Source organism: Capra hircus, chromosome 1 (assembly GCF_001704415.2).
Source record: "Capra hircus breed San Clemente chromosome 1, ASM170441v1, whole genome shotgun sequence".
Classification (NCBI taxonomy): Eukaryota; Metazoa; Chordata; class Mammalia; order Artiodactyla; family Bovidae; genus Capra; species Capra hircus.
Window position 1 is genome coordinate 18,975,650 of NC_030808.1, and position 22,497 is coordinate 18,998,146.

General features: G+C 36.0%; 1 long non-coding RNA gene and 1 other non-coding gene across 5 annotated transcripts in view; both read right to left on the minus strand.

Annotated features, from left to right (window-relative positions):
• Positions 2,481-22,497, minus strand: part of LOC102176916 — a 673,837-nt gene continuing 653,820 nt past the window's right edge. For 3 of the 4 annotated variants that reach the window (XR_001918463.1, XR_001918465.1, XR_001918472.1), the window contains 2 exons: positions 11,962-12,076; positions 2,481-2,521 (listed from right to left, as the gene is read on the minus strand). This is a non-coding gene — a long non-coding RNA (uncharacterized LOC102176916). Of the gene's footprint in view, positions 2,522-11,961; positions 12,077-16,768; positions 17,148-22,497 lie in introns of all 4 variants that reach the window. The other variant, XR_001918469.1, reaches the window with a different exon arrangement.
• On the minus strand, positions 16,131-16,213 carry MIR125B (microRNA 125b). Its single transcript, NR_129567.1, has one exon. It is a non-coding gene; the product is annotated as a microRNA 125b (primary transcript).

A 22,497-nucleotide genomic window follows, 5' to 3' on the forward strand; every position in this document is an offset into this window, starting at 1 on the left:
GAACTCACCTGCCAATGCAGGAGATTTAAGAGATGTGGGTTCAATCCTTGGATTGGAAAGACCCTCTGGAGGAGGGCATGTCAATTTACTCCAGTATTCTTGCCTGGAGGATCAGATGGGTAGAGGAGCCTGGCGGGCTATGGTCTAGAGGTGCAAAGAGTTGAACATGACTGAAGTGATTTAACATGCTATTGAATAATCTATTTTTAAATGGACTGGGGCTTCCCTCCTGATAGCTCAGCCGGTAAAGAATCTGCCTGCAATGCAGGAGACCCCAGTTCTATTCCTGGGTCGGAACGATCCTCTGGAGAAGGAATAAGCTACCCACTCCAGTATTCTTGGGCTTCCCTTGTGACTCAGCTGGTAAAGAATCCGCCTGCAATGAAGGAGACCTCATTTCAATCCCTGGGTTGGGAAGATTCCCTGGAAAAGGGAAAGGCTATCCACTCTAGTATTTTGGCCTGGAGAATTCCTGGGGTTGCAAACAGGTATACACTACTGAGCAACTTTCACTTGCTACTTACTACTTCCTAGAATATTCTAGAATATATGAGAATTTAGCATATAATGAAGGTGGCATTTCACATCTCTGATTTCTACTTTCTCCCCACTATGGCTACCCACTCTTTTCTGGTTCTCATTAACCTCTGCTAACGTGTCTTTTGGTGTGTGGGTCTTTCCCCTTTGGAAATTCTTCCCTCAGCAGTGAAACTATCTAAAATGCTGCTTTCAACAAGCCCAGTTTGCTGACTAACCCTCTTTCCTTGGTTCTAGCTGTTGTTGTGGATCTTTTGAAACTCCATAGTATTCTCCATTTTCCAGCTATCTCCTTGATGCTTGTTGAAGGCAAGGACATTTTTCCAGATCTCTCCTGGGCTCTCTCTGAAGGGCTGTCTTGGAAGAAGGTGATGGGTTGAGGGTGAGAGGCCGGGGTGCTAGTTCAGACTCCCTCTAGTTGTCCGCTGCTGCCACTTCTATAAGCATCTACAAAGCTGTCCCACCTAGCCCACCCAGGAGGGCTCCAGAGGGCAGGGCTCATAATCCCCCTGGCTTTCATGTCTTTATGCTCATCCAGCAGGAGCCCGTTACCTGTTTCCCTCCCCTAGAAATTACAGCAGTCAGAAGAGAGTATGTGATGTTCCTTACCTACATCCAATTTTCTCCCCTCTCTCTCTCTCCTTCTCTAGGCTCTTCATACACCCAGTCTAGAAAGTTTCATGCTGTCCTGTGAGATGAGCAACTACTTGTAGCTCATATCCTAAACTCTTCTCTAGTTTAGGGTTAACTTTTATAAATCCTATGATCAAACCTCTAGTATCTAGGTTACGATTTCTAACCAAGCTCTTTAAGAATGAAAAAGAAAACCATTTCCTTCTCAAGAGCCCAGCTTTTCCAAATCAGAACAGTGTGTCTTTCCACTAAAGGAATAAATGGCATTGATCAAATGTGCAGAGAAAAATAAAAGCAACAAGCGTAAATTGGGGAAATGATAGCCTTGGTTAAAATTTTTCAGATTTCATTCTACATGCAGTTAATCCCTTGGCTCTTCTAAACACTTCTCTGTTCCATCATTCTCTCTCCACTTCCACTGACACCACCTTCATTCAGGCCATTGTCATCTATCCAAATTAATATATCAATGGAATACTTTATATAATTATATAAATGTGTATTTATCATCAGAATACTATTTATAATTAGGAAAAAAAGAATGGAAAAAACTCAGCTTATACCTATAAACGCAGTAGGTAAATTAATCATATTATACCCAAACAATAACATAATGAGCATATGCTACAATGATATGTGGGAAATGTTCCTTTGGTATTAACAATTAAACAGCAAGTTACAAATATTTATGAAGATATTCAGTGTATGTGTGAATGAGAAAGACAAAGAAGGAGAGAGAGGTATGATTATATACCATATGACAACTGGAATTATTTTCTGAGTGATTATATATATATATATATACACACACACATATATGTATACATATATATTTGATTTTTTGTCTGAAATTTCTAATTTTATGAAATGAACCCTTTTTATTATGCAAGTAATGTTTAATATATTTTGTAAATAAGCTACTTGCCTGTGTTGTTGTTCAGTAGCTAAGCCATGTCTGATTCTTTGCAACCCTATGAACTGCAGTATGCCGGGCTTCCCTGTCCTTCACTATCTCTTGGAGTTTGCTCAGACTTATGTCCATTGAGTCAGTATCCATGAGTTGACTATATCCAACTCATTCTCTGTTGCCCTTCTCCTCCTGCCCTCAATCTTTCCCAGCATCAAGATTTTTTCCAATGATTCAGTTCTTTGCATACATGGCCAAAGTATTGGAGCTTCAGCATCAGTCTTTCCAATGCATATTCAGGGTTGATTTCCTTTAGGATTGACTGGTTTGATCTCCTTGCTGTCCAAGGGACTCAGGCGTCTTCTCCAACACCAACATTCAAAAGCATTAATTCTTTGGCTTCAGCCTTCTTTATGGTCCAACACTCTCATCCACACATGACTACTGGAAAAAAAATATAGCTTTGATTACATGGACTTTTGTCAGCAAAGTGATATCTCTGCTTTTTAATATTCTGTCTAGGTTTAATACACTGCCTTCTCAGACAACCACTTTACCAGTTGCCTTTAGAGTAATGTAAAAATATCTTAAAGATTAATTGAGACCAGCTGGTTTAATAACATTGGACTGGTAGGTTACTCTAATTCTAGTTACTCTATTTTTTAAAAAATTAATACTATCTTTCCAGTTGCATACAGAAGAATTCCAGCATTTTCAGGATATGATTCACTTGAGGAAGACAAGAGTTTTAAATGAGATATATTTTCATAAACAAACAATGTTATAAAGAAATTTCTTCCTTTTTCCAATCAACATACTTACTTAGGTTGAGATAAAATGTCTCAATATTATGGTTCTGTTTTATGAGTTATTGCATGCTTCAGAATTACATATTTCATTATGACAAAGATTGCTATTTTTCTGAAATTATCTATTCACTTTTTCCTCTGGTTTTTAGCTGGATGAATGCCTACCCAGAATAAAATCTGTTTCCATGAAAAGCCTTCATCAAAAGTCTTGTGGACCTTCTGACTAAATTCTAAGTGCATGGCAGAGTTTTTATTTAAAAGTTAGTGTACATTCTTGGACTTCCCAGATGGCACTAGTGGTAACATATCCACCTGTCAATTCAGGAGACACAAGAGACCTGGGTTTGATCCCTGGGTTGGGAAGATTCCCTGGAGTAGGAAATGGCACCACACTCTAGTAATCTTGTTGGAAATATATGTGGGCAAATGAGCCTATTGGGCTACAGTCTATGGGGTCACAAAGAGACATGATTGAGTAACTGACTCTGCCTGCATGTAGTGTCCTTATTTTCCTCCTTATTCCTACTGGCCTAAAAACAACATGGGATAGCATCAGTGACGATTTGGAGATTAACTGAGAATCTGGAAGAAATGAATATCAGTCAAAGAGAAAAATAGAAGATAAGCCTAGATTCCTGATTTCAACATGTTCAACCAGCTTTGTGTAAAAATTATTTTCAAAGCTGAGGAATCACCTGCAAAATTTTAGTTAGTTCTTTGATATCTTACCTTTGGGAGTCACACTGACACCATGAATCTGACATGCATGATATCAGATTTCTATGAACTGCAATAGGAACTCGGGGAATCTGGTTCACAGAGGATTATCATTCTCATTCTTCAGGTGTCAAAAGGAGGAGGGATTTATTGTCATTTTCCATTTGTTTTTTCCTTGCCATAGTTTTTATTCCCATGCAGTCTACTAGGTTATGAAATTATCTTAATTATATGGTCATGATTTCTCATATATACCATCTCATTTTCACACTAATTATTCCTACCAGTTCTTAATTTTTGTGTAATTTTAGTCTCAATTCAGAATCTTAGAAACACTACAGGCTCATTTCCCCCAAAATAATGAATATCCCACTCAAAATATTTCATATAATCTCATGGGAACATGGCAGACCTCAGATCAGGAAGCCCAAGTTTAGATCTCTATTTTCGTTTCTTCTTATGTCTAATTATCCTTGTTCTTTTCACCAGTCTCTACCTTATCTAGGAGCTTTTACAAAATGCATCTGTGTGGACTTGACTTCTATCCAACTGAGTCAGAATGTACAAGGTTAGAATAATGGTGTATCTCCATAAGTCTTTCTGAGTAGTTCTGATATGTCCCCTAAGTTGAGGTCCTAAGTTACACTGATTTTGGATTAATCTTGACTCTTTCCCCAAATCTTTAAAGGATGCCCAGTGTCTGCCATACTGTAAAACTACACAATTACTAGAAAAGCCTCTGTGAGCACTGAAGGGCCTCTGTAAGCTGGTCTCAGGTTATCCTTCAATAGGCATTGCATAAAAATGCACCTAATGTTCCAACAAAATTAAATGCCAAACATAGCCTGTCTTTCCTGCATCTACACATTTGCTCATGCTGCATATTTTTACTGAAACTAAGCCATCACTTCCTCTAGAATTTCTGTCACAGACTAGCTAAATACAGCCTCCTCTTGAGAATTGTCTTTGATTCTCAACAGCCAAAGTAAATACTTCCTCTCCAAACCCAAAACATGGTGTTTTTATATTCCTCAGGATCTGTCATATTCTGATTTGATAACTTTTTTTAATTTTTAGTTTTTGTTAAGAATGTATCTTGTGAAGAAGGAATTCTAACTTCATTTTGCACATACTTACCATAGGGTCTTGTTTTGTATAGATTATGAATAAGTGGATGGATGAAAATAAGGATGGATAAAAAGATTAGGGAGTTGAGTGTCTCCTGTTTGTAATTGCCTATAACCACACTTGTTCCTTGTTGTTGTTTAGTTGCTGAGGCATGTCCAGTTATTTTGTGACCCTGTGGAATGTAGCCTTTAGCCTGCCAGTCCATGGGATTTCCCAGGCAAGAATATTGGAGTGGGTTGCCATATTCTAATCCAGGGGATCTTCTTGACCCAGGGATCAAACCTGCATCTCCTTCATTGGCAGGAGGATTATTTATCACTGAGCCACCAAGGAAACTCACACTTGTTCATGGGACCCTTCAAAATAATGAACTTAGAAATCAAAGAATATTCTTGTTTGGAAGTAAGATTTGGGACAAAATTGAAGACTCATAATGAAGAGGAGAAAGAGAAATCACTGCCAGACTTTGGGGTGATTTTTCCATACTTGACAAGAGGGATGATGCCCAAATTCTCAGTTAATAGTTATGTTTCGAAGATCTAAGGTTTCACTGAGTTTAAATCAATCTTGTTGAGGGAACAAGCAAATATATTAAGGAAGTACAAGTTTCTCTTCCTCTGTGGGTTTAAAGAAGTTGGTTCCTAAAGGTGAAAGACATAACAAAATTGTTAATTTTTAAAAAAACATTCAATGGGAAGCTCCTACAAGAGCTATAAAGAATTTCTTTTTACACTAGTCAAATGTAGATTTTTTTCTATGCCACTTGGTCAAAAACATTGTGGCATAATTTAATGCTTGACCTATGTAATACAGTCAAATGCATACAATTCCTCACTGACTCTATAATCCTTAAATCTACATTTTATGTGCAAGAACATAAAAGTATAAATCAATACTTTTCATGGTATTCTAGGCTTGAGACTTGCTTAATTGAAGTTCAAAACCACTCCATGAATGACATTATGTATTATTAGATAATCAAAGTTTAATCTGGGAATGTGTGCACACAGCTTGCATTTCAAAATCACAGAATTTTACAAACATTCTGCAAAACTAATGGCAGTTATTGCTACTGTCATATTTTAAAACTATCAATACATCATGGTTAAAATAAAATTTAGCTTATCAGTAATTTTGTTCTTACATAAAATTTTAACAATCAAGTTTTCCTTCTTGAGACTGAATAAGGAAGTAAGAATGTTTTTTACAGCAAGAAGATGTATAATGATGCAAATAATCCTCTGATGAGCATGAAAATTCCAAGCAAGTCTCAAGAAGACACAAAAAGAAAAGACTCAGAGTAATAATCCAAGATTTGTGAAATAAAATTGATTTCCATTCAAATCAGTTCTTTTACTCTTCTTGAAAATGTCAAGGTGTCAGCCTTGGTCATTACGAGGCTGATTTATAGTTGAGACAAAGTGATAGTACCAGCTGACTGTCTGGAGCCACAGCCTAGTGTCTGGAAGGGCTGCCAGTGACAGCCCTTTTCTTAACCAATCAGCAAGGCTTAACTAAAACCCTCACCTTTTCCCCTCTATCTTGATAAGGAAAAAGATAAAATACAATCTGGAAGATTTACTCTGTGGGAAATAAACAAGCATTATGAGAGGAAGTAGGTATCACACTTCCATGGAATAAATAATAAAGATTATTTATGGCAATCTATATTTCAACATTTAGAAACACATTTTCATAATATGAGCAAAAACAGACGTTCTAAATATGACAACTTATTTTAATATACTGGAAACCACAGCATAATTTTGTAATTTGATTAATTAGGAAGAAGAATTGTGGATGTGAAAATCAATTTTCAAACTTTCTAAATTATATTTATAGCCTTGCTCATCTACATCACAAAACCCCAAAATGTTTTGCATGAAAATCATTATTCATAGCAAATTAATCTTTTTCTCAGTGAAGAAGATCCCTAAATAGTAGTCAGTGGTAGTATAATATCTAAAATTGTCCAGTTCATAACATGGTAAAAAACAGTGCTGAAAAGGTTTAGGATCTAACATTCTAATAATATAAAATTATATAATGGTTATATTTATATAAAGATGCAGTTGTTTATATGTGCATTTTATGAGTATATGTATTACTATGTATGCTCAGTCATGACCCATATGTTATAGCCCACCAGGTGCCTCTGTCCTTGGGATTCTCCAGGCAAGAATACTGGACTGGGTTGCCATTTCCTATTCCAGGGGATCTTCCTGACCCGAGGACTGAACCTGTGTCTCCTACATTGGCAGGTGGATTCTTTACCACTGAGCCACCTGGGAATACATGTATAATTATATGTATATACAAATATGGTTATATCTGTATAAAACTATAGCCATTGTATTGATTTTATACAGTTAGACTGTTTTTTATATGTATATATATAATATATACATACACACACATGCATACACACACACACACACATATATATATATGTATCTCTAAAGATAGTAGAAGAGGAAGAAACTAACTCACAGGTCATAATAAAATATTTGTAACAATCAGCATCATGAAGCTCCCTAGTATTATAATATTACAGATAAAGGTAAAAGGATATAAAATTTTCTGTAACAGAATGACCTAATCATATGGTGGCTGAGGATAGACAGTTCAGTTCAGTTCAGTTCAGTCGCTCAGTCATGTCCGACTCTTTGCAACCCCATGAACTGCAGCACGCCAGGCCTCCCTGTCCATCACCAACTCCTGGAGTTCACTCAGACTCACATCCATCGAGTCTGTGATGCCATCTAGTCATCTCATCCTCGGTCGTCCCCTTCTCCTCCTGCCCCCAATCCCTCCCAGCATCAGTCTTTTCCAATGAGTCAACTCTTCGCACGAGGTGGCCAAAGTACTGGAGTTTCAGCTTTAGCATCATTCCTTCCAAAGAACTAGACTACATAATATAAACAATATCCCTTTTATACCAAACTCCCATTTCTAATAATCCTAAATAATTTTTAAAATGACAAATTCCTAAATGAGTCTAAATATTGACTTTCCCAATATATGCAAACTATTAAATGATCATGAAAAAATGCTAATGAAATATAAACAATCTCAGAACTTTTGCATTCCAGTGATTAAGGTTCTGCCTTCCACTACAGAGGGCATGGATTTGATCCTTGGTCAGGGAACTAAGATCTTAATTAAACTCTTAAAAAAAACCACTATAATTAATCTCCATGTAATTAATCTCCAAGGTTGAGATTTGCTGCGGCTAATGTTTTATAGTTACAAAGCTATACGGAACACATTTGTTTTAAAAAACGTAATATGACTTATGTTGATAGGCCTCCACTAAGTTCACCAAGACAGAAGCCTATAATGCATCATTCTGTAAAGGAAGCTGGAAACGTGGAGTGGTTGTAGGGAGCCCTGTTACATTTTTGCCTACTTTGAATTTCTTTCACCTTCTGCCAGTGACATTGAACTTGCCAGATGTATCTTGTGAGGCTTCCCAGGTAGTGCTAGTGGTCAAGAACCCACCTGCTAATGCAGGAGACTTAAGAGATGGGGTCTTGAAGATCCCCTGGAGTAGGGCATGGCAACCCACTCCAGTATTCTTGCCTGGAGAATCCCATGGATAGAGGAATTTGCTGGGCTATAATCCATAGGGTGTCAAAGAGTCAGACACGTCTGAAATGACTTAACACGCACACCGGTGTATCTTGTACTGCCTCCCCTACACGGCCTGTCCAACATGCGTAACAAGTGGACAGAGAAGTCGCTCCAAAACAGAGGCAATCTGAGCCTTTCAGAGAATGGAAATTGATGTAGGGATATGGAGAAACATTTTACTGTTTCCTCCTGGAGTTACAAGCTGTAGGAATGTGGCATGAGGAACATCTAGAGTTCCCAATGGTCATATTGGCTATCAGCTAGAGAGAATGCGAGAATGAGGTCAACTGCCTGAGAATGAAGTCAACACATTTATTGGAGGTAGAGAAGGTGGGGGGAGATATTGTGGAGTAAGGGAGAGGGACCCAGGCAGAGGAGGAAAGGAGAAACAAGAGAAGGAGGAAGAGAAAGAGAAGAAAGAGAAGGAAGAGGAGGAAGGGGAGGAAGAGGAGGAGATGATGTCCATATAGTTTTCTCTTTTGTATAAACTATCTTGAGCTGAGTTTTGATCTTTTGCTACTGAAGGAGTCTGATTAGTCCAATGATCTAAGCTAATGCTGGGGCGTCCCAGGTGGCACTAGTGGTAAAGAACCCATCTGAAAATGCAAGGAGATATGAGAAATGTGCGTTCAATTCCTGGGTCAGGAAGATCCCCTGAAGGACAGCGTGGCAACCCACTCAAGTACTTTTGCCTGAAGAATCCCATGGACAGAGAAGCCTGGAGGGCCGCAGTCAATAGGGTTGCAAAGAGTCGGACATAACTGAAGTGACTTAGCACGCAGTACAAGCTAATGCTTGTCCTTCCTGACAGGACTCAAAAAGTCTCCTGTGGGATGGAAAAAATATGTAACTATCTAATGATATACCAATTTTAACCTGAAAATCATTATTTTATAAATCAATCATAAATTTAAAAAGTGAAGAGGACAGAAGTTCAGTTTCATAACTAGCGGTACAAGTTGTACTAATATTCTGGTTTTTTATTTCTGCTTCACTATTCTAGTTCAGTGGTAGCTTTTCTGATGCAAAAGTCTAAAAATCCAAGTTTATTCTGTATATTTTGTTAACTCCCAGAGAATAGCCCAATTAAAATGTTTTGATCTTTTGACTAATTAATGTAATTGCTGCTTTATGAAACTCTGCCTGATCAATATCATTAAATCCAATTTAGTGCTTTCTTAAAAGAAATTAAATGATAGTGCTTTTTTTTACATGTACTGACAACATATGTAAATATTGCATTTTGGTCCAATTATTCTGGAAGTGCCATTTTTATAAACCAGTTATTTACATTGTCATGGTCTGACTATGCTTCTTAATCACCAGACCTTTGCATAGTATCTAGGCACTGAAAAATCCTAGCAATATCCCACATCTTGTCCAAATATATAGACGTTATCTCATATACACCTAGAAAATAGGACAAGCCTCATAAAATGCTAATCAATAAAATATGAAAAAGAATAAAGCCTCCAAAGTACAGAATTTATGAAAGGCTTAGGCAAACAAAAAGGACACAAAAGTGTCAGAAAAGTGAAAGACAGCTTTTGTAGAGCATAAGCTATTTAAGAGCAGAACTCCTCTTTTCCTTTCCTACAACTGACACTCAGAAAACCCTTGATAAAGATATTTATGATAAATGATTTGTGAGTGCCCTGGAGCTGAAATGATTTCCTAACGGTGTCTGAATCTCATCCTTTGGAACATTGTATACCCGGTAAATTTGGGTGATGAAAAAAACAGCCTGTTTAGCAAAAGCAATTTCTTGGTGCTAGGCACTGTGCTAAGGAATTTACTTGAATTATTTTGATGATCAATTCTGAAGTCCTCTGAAGTCCTTGATATTAAAATGTCATTAAAACATAACTGGAAATGAGTTCAGTTGTTTGGTAAATTATGAATCAAGCTTCATTTAATGTATTGAAAACAACAACTACTTTTTATGACTAAATATTTAATATCTATATCTCCTAATCACATATCTGACATTTCATTTTAAAGTCAAATTTTGTTAAATGGTCACATTTTTATTGGCCACGATGAACCCATGTATTTGTGCAGCCTAAATTCATTATTTTTTATGTTAAATTTACATTTATGAGTGAATGGATGATTTAACAAATTAATAGTTTATTTTAAGTTTATAAGTTATATTTATGAATTGGAAATTCATATGGGCTTCATTCTAAATCAAAATCTTTTCTCAATGGTGACAAATATGTGTCACTAGTGAGACCCAGTTTTCCTCCTTTTTTACAACCTGTAATCCCTGAGACAAAGGATGACAATCTTTTTCTAATATCTATATTAATTCTACAAGAAGACACTAGGAAAAAGCCCGCTAGAAATTTCATCCCTGAGTCAAGGCCATAAAGGTCTTTAAACAAACTCTACAAGCAGCTATTTATCTCAGCACTAAGACTAATAAAATATACATTCTTATAAATGTGGTACTTCTTATAGATGCACATGTCTTATAAAGTGTAAAGAGCATTTTCTAAAGTCAGTAAGAGATAAGATAGGTATCATTTTTAAAATCATTTTTAACAACACAGTCATATTATTTGTCAGCAATTTACTTTCAGAATTACTTTGTTACATTGATTTTAAAATATGTCACAAAAGTGAATGGAAGGGAATGAACTAGAGAGAACATACAAGTTGAGCTTCTTTTCTTCCAAAGTAGGAAGAGCATTTCCATTATTACATCATCTCTTTGTCTCATGTATACATTTGGGTGATTTTCATCAGTACACTTGGCAGACCTCACTAGAGCACACTCTATGGAAAGAAAATGCATTTTCTTAAAAAATAAGACACAGTTACTTTGAGACTCTGTTAATCACTCTTCCTTTCTAATGGAAAAAGTCACCACAGAAACTAAAGTACGAATTTCATTATTCTAGAAAGAACCTTAAAAGTTGACATGTCTTTGAACAATTGTTTCAGAAATCCTATTTTAAGTACATTTTCATTTTCTGGCATGGCTTGAATTGAATTCTAAACTTTCTGCTGTTTGTCCTCTAAGCCCCTCTGGTGAATTTAAATAGGCTTCCCTATATATTTAGTACATTCAAGAATTCTTTGTCATAGTGCTTACTCTGCTTTATTATTAGAAGGCTGTCTCGGAAGTCCAGCAGCCAGTTTGTTTTCTGCCATTAATAAAGAGTCTACTCTTTTCCCCACTTCTTTGAAGAAATTGAAAAGACTCCATGTTGGATGGAGGGGGGCCAGGAAGAGAGAGAAGCGAAGGGAACCTCTGTGGTGTAATCCCCCAACAAAAAATGTTGTCTAATGTAGGATCCTCCTCAAGGTTCATAAATGCACAGGCTGGGTTTTCAATGCGATGTTTAACAGAGTAATAACTTAGCCACATACTGGTTCTCCCCTCACCACTCAAAAGAGGAAGTTTACCATGAGAAAGACATTACATTTTTAAATTCTACAAAACCAAGTGCATCTAACGTTTCAACATCACCCAAATCTCTTAGTGAAGATGTCTGAAAACTGGAAACACCACAACAGTGTAAATTTAATTCCTCATAATTCACTTACATGTCCAGAAAAACACATAGGAGAATTTCAAGAAAGACCTACCAATTTGGCTGTATAAAATATTGATGTTGATTCTTGGCCTAGGGAAAGCTAATTCAAAGGCAAGGAAAGATGGCTCCACAGAATAGTTATCTGGGGTTCACAAATCGTCAGACACCTACCAGAAGAGAGGAAGAAACTTCTTAGAAAAGTGCAATGGTTAAGTCCACTTTACATCAAAGACCTAAAATGCCCCAGAAACCCAAAAGGCCAAGATGAAATCTAGGAATTATTATTCTCATTTGGTTGACCTAACAGATATAGTCCATGATTATTTTGCACTCTAGTTTTGTTTAGGAATAATTATTAAGGTAATACACTTAAAACCATATTTCTTACATCAGATACAATGAAAAATTTATTTCACCATATGAAAATTTTTCACTTTGAAACTCTTTATAAAATATGCATGGCAGTAGCTGATTATATAAACCTATTTTATCTTAAATTCACTTAATCTCAATTACCTTCAAGTTCCACCTGCTTTCAAACTACTACAAGTAAGAGACTACATACAACTTAATATTATTGGCTAGTAATGCACTCTATCTGATAAAGCTAGGAAGAAAGCAACATTCAATGAAAATCAAAGCTAACACATTGAAGAAATATTGTGGATAATTATATGAAATATTCTCAATTTTCATACTATTTTTACCAAAGGTTTGAAAAATTAAGATATCTTTGAATATATAAATATGTATATTAACACATAATATATAAATATGTATATTTAATTTATACATTAAAGTGTGTATTTAGTATATATGCTAATGTCTATTAATATACATACATATAATGTCTCAGAGTGTAGTTGGTCACTTAGAGATAAAAAACTAAATGTGGAGATGACAGTGTTAGTGCCTTAGTTTCCACATACTATGTATTTGCAGCATTGTAGTAAAAAGCCTATTTTTCAAAAGCTTACAAATGTTCAGGATTTTTGAAAACTTCTCTATATTAGGAACTTTGTTTTCCTTTTATAAATACAGTCACTAAGGGATCAGTGGGATTTCAGTGCTAAGTTAAATGTCTAGTGAGAAATTAAACAAAAGAATCCCAAGTAATCAAAATGATGCCTGCACTCACTGCCTACCGAAACGTAGGCTGCACTGCGTGTGTAAATGGCAAGAATATTTGGGCATTAGCTAACCCTTTACATACTGCTTTTCTAGAAACTCATCTAAACACAACAACTTGCAAAACCTTTTAAATATTCACCAGGTGAATTAGACTAAGTCTGGGCACATGTACTAGTATGTCCATTTGAGTTTAAGGAATTTAAGGCAGTATCCACCACTTGTAATTTCATTAGTAATTAACCTGCATTATAATTCCCCTGAGACACCTATACCTCTTCTAGACGTTATTAATGTAGCTTAATCTCTGCACCTCTACTGCAGCTTTACTGGCACACTAAAGTGTTAAGGACTTTTACACTCAGAAAGATATTGACCCCATGAACCCAAAAATGAAATATAATCATATTTAGATTTGGCAAAATTCCAGAAGTGGCTTCCTTGATGGATCCTAAAAGGCTTTAAAAAATGTCAGTTTTGAAAAATTGCTGTTTTCCTTATAGAGATTAAAAGTTAAAAGCATGAGTATCACAATATTAACAGAGCAATGTAAAAGAGACAAAAGAAAAACTAACACGTCATTGGTATTTGATAGATGTTTAAGGTGAGAGATGATACTTAAAAAAAAAAAAAACAGAGCTGGAAGTTGACAGTAAATAGCAAACAATGTGAAAAAGGCAAAGAATCAAGCAGGGGTTAGTATGTTTATGTAAAACAGTGATTTGCTATTTCAAAATTAAAATGTAAAAATAAGCTGGTGTCAGAGAGGAGGTGATTCCTCATTTCCACCGCATTGAGCAAGCTCACATCGGCGGCAGACAGCCTTTAATATATGCGTCTGGCTCAGACTGGTCTCCCAACCAGGAAGCCATAGAATTGTTAAGATCACTGCTTTTTTTGTATGCAACACACATCATTTTCTCACTCTTTGTTGTAGATCTCTCCCTTTATTTTAAGCTTAGTAAGATCTGATTTTCCAAATCATTTTATACAGCACCCAAACAATATCATCCTGTGACAGCTAAGATAGAAATGCAGAAAAAGTGGCATCCATCTATCCATATACAGCATAATTTATATGAGTAAAGTTACTCACTTATATCTGTACTCACCTTTATGGAGTAAGAGAAAAGCTTTATCAATGATACAATCAGAACAGACAGTTGACATATCAAACATTACATACTGAGGGTTCATGCAGAATGCATGATGATTAGTAACATGTATATATATATTTATATGTTTATGTGGAAAATAAACACAGTTGCACTTTAAGTCTAGCATTGGTATCTTCTGACTATGAAGCAGAAGTTAATATACAGTGTGATTCGTAAATACGATGACATAAAAAATCCTGCATTTGAGATAGCTTACATTTGATAACATTAAAGCCAACAAACATCTCTCCCTTACATCATTTTGGAACTAAAGTGATGGAACACATTATACATATTGCTTTTAAAACAGGTGTTTGTAAACATATACCTGCATGTGGTGGTGTTTTATATGAGACACTTTCTGATTCATTGGGTAAATGTTGTTGTTAAAAATAAGCAAGTTTCTGTGTACTTGTAGGTACACAGAGTTCTTTGTACTGAGTAGCTTATGCTTTCAACAATGTTTAATTACAATGAGAATAAGGTTAAAAGAAGTAAAAAATAAATACTACCCAAAACTTTACAGCTTATATTATCTCTGTTCATTTGAAGTTTTAAAACATGTTTATACATATATACACACTTAAAATTTTGAGATATTAGACTAATGAAGTAGGTGATATAAATACAAAATCTGAAAAGATACAGAGTGGATTCATGCTTAAATACATCCTTAAACACATTCTATGTGCCTGTATAGATGGGGGGTATGTTTATGATATTTTAACAACAATTTTTTAGGCAATATAACTCATGAGTGTTTTGTATGCTGTGATAGTTCAAATAATAAGTAATTCTAACAAATTCAATAAAAATGTAGACAGAAACTCCATTACAGTATTCTAAAACACATCCTGAGATTTATTTTTAAAATGAGAAGATATATACAATTTATAGTACCCCTGTAAAACAATAGAGTTTAAAGAATGAAATAATATTGTTTCTTCTATTATGGAAAAATCTCTTGCCTCCATTTTGAATCTTAATATCTGCAACATAATTATAAAATTTAAAAATAGATTTAATGTAAGATTCTGTTTTCAAAAATGCACATTTGATACGGCAATAGCTAATAATGTTCAAGTGTGACATGCTATAGTTGTAATAGTTACCTTATATTAGATTAAAATTCTCATAAAAGTATAAGTCTGCAGTTCAGATTCAATTTATAGAAGAACTAAAACTATCTGACTTCATAGGTGGTGTTTACTAAATTTTCTCACATACATTTATGATATATGCCAAGCAAAATGCAAAAATGAAAAGATATCATATTCCTGCTAATTATGATAATTCATACTCATAATAAAACAATGTCTTATTATAAGACATTTCAAGCATTTTGTCTGGTTAAAAAGACTAAAGAAAACTCTGGCAACAAATACCAAGTATAAAACAGCATTCTTAAATCAGTATAAATTCTAACAGGGTCAAATAAAGAAGACGGCAAATCATTTTATTTCTAGGCCTCAAGCATGTCTAGAGCTGTATATTACATATTTTCAGCCACAGTTACGGAAACATGTAGGAATTATTTAAGTAGCTAATGCATATATTTTTATGCATAAGAAAAAATATATAAATATAAAACACTCTCTTCATTATTAACCAAGGAGTTACTCTCTTGGGCTAGCCACCTGAAAATACACCAAAAGAAGCATTTCAAAAACACTGTATTTTAATTTTGGTTCTTACATAGATATCTTATATTGCTTTTATATGGTCATTATGATATAATACAAATGCTATTTCTGTGCAACTCTGTCATCACTTTAGAGAACAGCTTCTGAAAATAGCATTTTTGGGGGTGGGTCATGGTGATAACATTGCTGATTATAAATAAGAGCATTGTTCTTTTCTCCTAGGCAGAATCTATGTGTGTTCTTTTGTTCTGATGGTAACTGCAGACAGTCAATAAGGTCCAAAGGTGCTAGTTCCCTCCGCCTAGGTCCCAAGAGCCTGACTTGTGATGTTACTAAAATACCTCACAAGTTAGGGTCTCAGGGACTAGGAAAAGTCCGGTTTGATGCGGTAGAATTCTTCTTCCAGTAATAAGGCTAGTTTAGAAATTACAGTTGGGTTCAGTTAACTTTTCCCTCTAAATACTAATGAAAATACACACGTAGAAATATAGATGTATGTATGCATATATAAGTTAGGATGAGCTGAATATTCACAACAACCATTGATAGACTAATTTCAGACCTTAAAATAATGAAGACTGTAAGGAACAATGCAGATAATGAACAGTTAAGAGTCATTCCATTAGATCTAAGAAAGAGACCAAAAATGGGTTAAAAATCTGTTTCTAGAAAATTTGTACAGCAACACCATAGCTTCTATTACATTAAAGAAGGATTATATGCCAGTTAATGGGACCTAATTGAATTTTGCTTCCCATTATACGCCTATACACCACAACTTGTAAGGTGGGCCCAGGACATATAACACTTTAAATCTAATACATATATATATATATGTATGCATACATATATATGTATATATATATATATACACACACACTGTTGCAGTTAAGAATAAAACAAAAACTTTTTGCATGTCATAATTTAGTACCTCTGCAGCTTGCTATTTCTCTGAATCTCCAAACTATTCAGACAGCCAATATTTCCATGCATACTCTGTAGTTATTTGATCAGTGCCACTTAATAAACACGTAACTTAAAATGCTGGCAACATAAGAAAATAAAAGACTCTATCTTTAAATAATTGCATTATAAAGCTCAACACTTCTGAAAATACACAATTCCAACCCTGGATATTCACTGAATTTCTTCCGATCTTTTATCCTTGTTTGTGGTTCGAGAACAGAATTTGTACTTTAGGAATGATCCAAGGTTTAGAAGCATAGAACGCAGGGTAAAACAATCAGACCAGCCATAACATAAAAGTCCTGGCCACAGAAGTGGAATCTGGTTCTTCTGAAGTGGTTGATCTTAAAAGGGAAAAGAGGAGGAAAAAAAAAAAACAAAAACAAAAACGGAAAGAATTAGAATGTTTTCCTGTAAAACAGGTGAATCATCCATTTCCAAGTAAGCTGCAAGGAAAGCTATACTGCACAAAATATTTGCTAACTGGCCCCCCTCCTCCACCCTAGTACCACACCCCTTTCCAACCACCAGCCCCCACGCTCTGTCCAGATCTTTACTTTGCCTTGTAAGACTTTAAATATTCTGCTCCATGATGTAATGCATCATTATATAAGATCTCTTTTTGTTTATCGTTTGATTTTCCATACAGAATCAGTTATGGTTTAAAATAGTAAATAGTTTTTTAAAAAAATAAAACAAAAAAGCACCACTCACAAAAAGCAAAAAAAATGAAAAAAAGAAAAAAAGAATAATAAAACAGTCCTTAGATATAAGTCCACGCTTTTCCTTAAAACTGAATATGGCTTTACAATTTTTGACCATAGCATTCAACCAATTATTAGAATGAAAAATCTCACCCCTCCATAAATATGACATTAACATAATTATACCACCCCCATCACGGAGACCCATCCTCCTTAGGGAATACATCTGATGCTCCAAAGATGGAAATCAGTCAGATTTTAGTTGCTCTCCAACGTACCTTTGCTTCTCACTGACTGACTGGCTTTTACCCTCCACGCACTCACACGCCACCCCCTCCCCTCGGCTAGACACGGATGCCCGAGCGAGCACGCGCGCGCACAGGCAAACAGACACCCAGCGAGAGGCGAGGCAAAGCCTCTGATGCTGACTCAGAGCGCTTCTGTGTGCAGGGGGTGGCAGCGGCTGGTATTTTCACTGCGCTCATCATTAACATTAACTCACAGTCTAGCATCCACCCTCTCCCAGACCTGCGGGACTGCAGTATTTGCATGACGCTGTCACTCTAGCCTTTGCAGGTCAGATGATGGGGGGGGGGGGGTGGGGGGGAAGAAAGAAAAGGAGTAAAAAGGAAAAGCCCCAAAGCCTTCATTTCTTCCAGGGTCTCCTTATTTTTCCACCTTTCTACTTCCTCTGTGGCTATGTCTGAGTTGTTTGACATCTTTCCGGAAGAAACTGTCTTGTGCTTCAGTGAGCCAGTAGTCAGTTGGTCCTCCCCTCACCTCACACTCCGATCCCCACCCCTTCTCCACCCCCCCACCCCCAAATCAATAAGACAGATTTCCAAATACAGTTGTGGAAACAGGCTCCGACACAGTCTTATCCTGGATTCACTACCTCAGGAAGCAGGCAGCCAGGCTCACACGTGATAGAGAAATAATGCCAGCAATTCTCTAGCAGCCCTGGAGTTTATTCAACGCCTTATTCCACAACCACCCCCCACCAACCCCCATTCTGCCTCCCCGGCTGATGAAAGAGCAAAAGGAGCTTTTCCACTTCTATATATGAAGCCCCCAAACAGCCCAAGAGACAGATGAGTGAGGTGGTTCTTTCAGGATCAATCATTTCTATTGTATGATGAAAAAAGCTATGATTTTAACAAAAATAATTGCTTAATATTTTTATTAGCTGTGCTCTCATTTCATAGGAATTACAAGATCTGCCAGTATCTGAATCATCAATATGATTTAAACTGTGTTGAAACCCTAACTTACTGGAATGAAATCAACCAAAAGGATGTTGGTATATATTTTACTTTTTTGATTTAAGAACTTTCAAAAATAATAATACATAGCCGTGTTGATGAATATGTAAAAGTCTTGGAGACTAAGAAATGTGTGCAGACTACAAATATTAAAAATTAAATATATGTTTACAGAAGATATGGATTTGTGTACAGATGTGAAAACAATCTACTCTGTGCATTGTTACAAAAGGAAGTAAAAGTCTGGCTGAATGGTCGTGTTTGTGCTACAGCGTTTCATAACTTAAAAAGCTGTATATAGGTATTTTTCCAGTTCCTTTGTTCTTCAGTTGTTCCCTTTAATGACAGAATGCAGTAAACAGCCTACCTTTTCTTTCTACATGAGCGATATTTCTGAATTACTTGCCAGACAGAGCTAGCCATCGGTGACTCTGCAGCAGGCAAGAAGCACACAAAGGGAAGAAAAGTAAGGCAGCTCTCAAGCCAACTCTAACGCTGTCTGGTGGTGGAGAGATTTCGGTTTACTCACACAGACAGATCCCAGCATGCACTGCAGCACTGCAGGACCAACTAAGGTAGCAGTTTGGCAATAGATCTGTGGCAAACATGAAGGACGATCATTTGCAGAGGTTCCAAAAAAACATCACATAACTCAGAAAGAAGCATCTGCAGTAGGATATGTACCTCTATAAGCTGCTCCTACAGGCTCCTGATTTGAAAGAAAAAGAACAGAAAAAAAGGAAAAATTCAAGTGCAAAACCAAAAAACGCAAATAAAGAAAGAAGTGGTCACCGGGAGGAGGGATGGTATTAAGTACACACTCTCACCGGAGAGAGAAAGGCAGGAAGGAAAAGAATATGAGGTGGGAAGAAAAGGAAACGAAGAAATAGGAAGAGGGAGGGGAATGGAGAAGGGGAAGAAAGGGACAGAGAAGAAAGAGCAAAGAATCACTGAGCATTGAAACAACAAATGCAATATTAGATTTCAGAAACCAAAGACTAGAATAGGGTCTAACCAAAGCTTAGAATCTAATGAAAAACCATAACAGAAATCAACACATGCACAGCACAGCTTAAAATAGTTACTGTTGGTAACAGTGAGACGCCTGCTGACTTCATCCCTCCTGTTCTACGTGTGTGTATTAAATTGGTCATCTCTTAGAGTCTCTTTGCTCTGATCCATCTTTCTTTTTCTTTTTCTGTCTCTCTCCAGCATCATCAGTGTCTTTTATGCTATTTTTTCTCTAGACAGTTGCCCACAATACTCTGGATAAATTAATGTCGTGACCTCGCTATGGCTATCAGACATAAAATGTCGACTATTTTAATAATTGAACATGTGCTTACAGCAAACTGCCGACTGATATCTTAGCTCTGTGGACTGCCTGCATAAACACCTCACTCCTAGCTCTGCGAATCAGAAACAGATGCAAAGGCAACTTCTTTTCCTATCCCATGCTTTCTTTGTTTATTACATACAGATACACATGCTACTTAACTTTACAGAAGGCATAAAATATTAATCAAGTGAATTAGAAAATCAAGAATAAAGGTTTGAAGAAAAATAATAATTATAAATGGCCATGCATTTAAAATATTAATATCCAGACAGGACTGAGCCAGTTTCTAGTGCCTAGGCGTCTGTCAAGACCACCATTGGACCAATGGGAATGCAGACATGATTAAATCAATATTTGTTTGAAAGACAATGTAATCAATCAGTTCAACTATGACTGTCATAGACATGGATCTAAGGTCTCTTCTTATTCTAAACTTCCATTCATCAATACTAAAACATCTGTAAATGAGAGTATGACTATGGCTAAACTATTTACAAAGTAAAAATTTCCTTCTGTTTTATATTTAATTTGAGCAAGCAATGCAAGTATGGTTTTCCTAGATTAGCTATCTTTATATGTGTTCTGTTAACTTAAAAAAAAAAACACGATATATCTGGATGTATATCAAATGATTTATTAAGTTAAAAGTAACAATCACTGCTCTGAAATATTTTAATATAACCTGCCTCCTACCTTACAAAAGATCTTTTCTCAGAAAGGCCATTTGAACTCATTGTTATTGTGGGAAATATATTTAAAAACACTGATGAGGTTTAGGACAGGGAAGATGGAGGATGGACAATGATCTACAGTTCAAACTTGGACTCAAAATACATGGATGTATAGATTACATTTTTTTTAATCACTTGCATATTTTCTTCATTTTATTTAACCTACACTTTCTAACAAACCAGCCACAGGTAGTTATGAAAATTAGAATTAAATAAGGTAAAAATTCAATTCCTCTGTTGCCCGAGCCATATTTCAAATGTAAAACAGCACATGTGGCTCGTGATTACCATTCTGAACAACACAGCTATAAAACATTTCCAACCCTGCAGAAAGTTTTATTATATAGTGCTAACTTAAAGTGTCCTTGTGAAAAGTTTATAGCATTAACTGATCACTGGGTCCCAATACCTTCATTCTGGTCTATTTTAAGAGGATGAATTTATACGGATTTATCTGAAGATCTAAAATATCAGAATTTCCTTTGACTACAGAGCATCTAATATTTTTATTTACTAGTAGCTTAAAATATGAAAGATTACTGAAGGGGAAGGGGTGTAAGAAGTGAACTTTAAGATAACTGACAACAAAACCATGAGAACACACAAAAATATACTCCAGCTAAAGTCTCTGAACATATTTGACAGATGCTTATTTGTCTAACCTTTCCAGAAATGAGAGTCGTGCTCTTTTTAGTGCCAAACAACGTATATTACATATCTCTGTTTCCAATAAAGAAGGGCTGTAATAGTAGCATGAGTAGCAAAAATACAGAAAAAAAAGCAATTTTAAAAGTTCTGTTAAGGGAGGAATTGCAGTTAAGAGCAGTAACAACTATGGTTATTCTGTTTTGTTTCTTTCTTTCTTTTTTTTTTTTTTAAAGAGATAGGAACAATTAAAGGGCAGGGGAGACAATAGTCAGATGCCAGTGAACTAGGATGACCTGGTTGGGAATTTTCTACTAAATGAAACACGAATCGGGAAGAAACAGGTGTGTACTGGTGTGCATGTAGACCTTGTCAAGATAATTCTGGGCTATCAGTCAGATTCTGGAGCTAATCATCTTAGGCAAAATGCAAATAAAGTAAAACATACAAATTATTACTTTAAAAATTTCCTGGTGAATGATGCAGCTGGTTTTCAACAAGGAAAAAACTTGACATCTTTTCTTTTAGTGTTTTAGTATTTGGACTAGGGGATGACTCAGTGTTTAACTCAGACATGTTCAGACTGGAATGCAAAAGGCTTATTTGTCAACCTAAAGTTACTTTTTCTTTCTCTTTTGATATGTAAGTACAGAGCATCACAACTGACATGGAAAAATAATCAGACAGGTCTCACTTCCTTTCAAGGATGATCCTTTAGACCCCGGCATGTGAAGTCTAATATTTACTCTTCTATTTAGAAAATGTACATGATTATAACACTGCAGCCTCTCTCTCCCTTTCTCCCACCTTCTCCCCATTTTGCTCTCCTCTTCCCCTCATTCCCCCTGCTTTCCTCAAGTGTATAACCCACTTGCCAATCCAGTCTGTCATCAACAGCCACAAGGGGACCACATTCAAAGCCACACTAGACAGAAAAGAGGAGATCAAGTCTGAAACAGGGGTAATTAGAGCAAGAATATGAACTTGAGGGAGGTCTTGAGGGGAAAGTGACA